Genomic DNA, 1,212 nt, shown 5'->3' on the forward strand with positions numbered 1-1,212 from the left:
AACTTTTATATAATACACCTCGTACGTTCATACATCGAACGGCGATCTAATTTCATAATACTTTTTTTCTTTATCGTTAATATTTTCATAACACTTTTATGTCATACACCTCGGACGACTTCTACATACAAAACATCTCCATTCAACTTCACAAATCATCTTTCTCGACAAGTTCCTATATCGAGCGGAATTAAATTTCATAATACTTGTTTTTCATTATTATTTCTATTTTCATAAAACTTTTATATAATACACCTCGTACGTTCATACATCGAGCGGCCATCTAATTTCATAATACTTTTTTCCGTTATTGTTAATATTTTCATAACACTTTTATATAATATACCTCGAACGGCTTCTACATAAAAAAAATTTCCATTCAATTTACACAATTCAACTTTTTCGACAAGTTGCTATATCCTGCCGACCAGACACCAAACTTAATACGGTTTTATAGACACTAGCGCCCTCTGCCGGCCAGTCACCGAACTTAACACGGTTTAATAGACACTAGCGCCCTCTGCCGGCCAGAAGACAAACTAAACACAGTTTTATAGACACTAGCGCCCTCTGCCGGCCAGTCACCAAACTTAGGTAATTTCCTAATACTTTGCTTTTCATAATTATTACTATTTTCATACAACTTTTATATAATACACCTCGTACGTTCATACATCGAGCGGCCATCTAATTTCATAATACTTTTTTCCGTTATTGTTAATATTTTCATAACACTTTTATATAATATACCTCGAACGGCTTCTACATAAAAAAAATTTCCATTCAATTTACACAATTCAACTTTTTCGACAAGTTGCTATATCCTGCCGACCAGACACCAAACTTAATACGGTTTTATAGACACTAGCGCCCTCTGCCGGCCAGTCACCGAACTTAACACTGTTTTATAGACACTAGCGCCCTCTGCCGGCCAGTCACCGAACTTAACACGGTTTAATAGACACTAGCGCCCTCTGCCGGCCAGAAGACAAACCAAACACAGTTTTATAGACACTAGCGCCCTCTGCCGGAGAGACGACAAACTAAACACCTTTTTATAGACACTAGCGCCCTCTGCCGGCCAGTCACCGAACTTAACACGGTTTAATAGACACTAGCGCCCTCTGCCGGCCAGAAGACAAACTAAACACAGTTTTATAGACACTAGCGCCCTCTGCCGGCCAGACGACAAACTGAACACGGTTTTATAGA

The sequence above is a fragment of the Diorhabda carinulata genome, unplaced genomic scaffold, assembly GCF_026250575.1.
Source record: "Diorhabda carinulata isolate Delta unplaced genomic scaffold, icDioCari1.1 Dcau_32, whole genome shotgun sequence".
NCBI lineage: Eukaryota > Metazoa > Arthropoda > Insecta > Coleoptera > Chrysomelidae > Diorhabda > Diorhabda carinulata.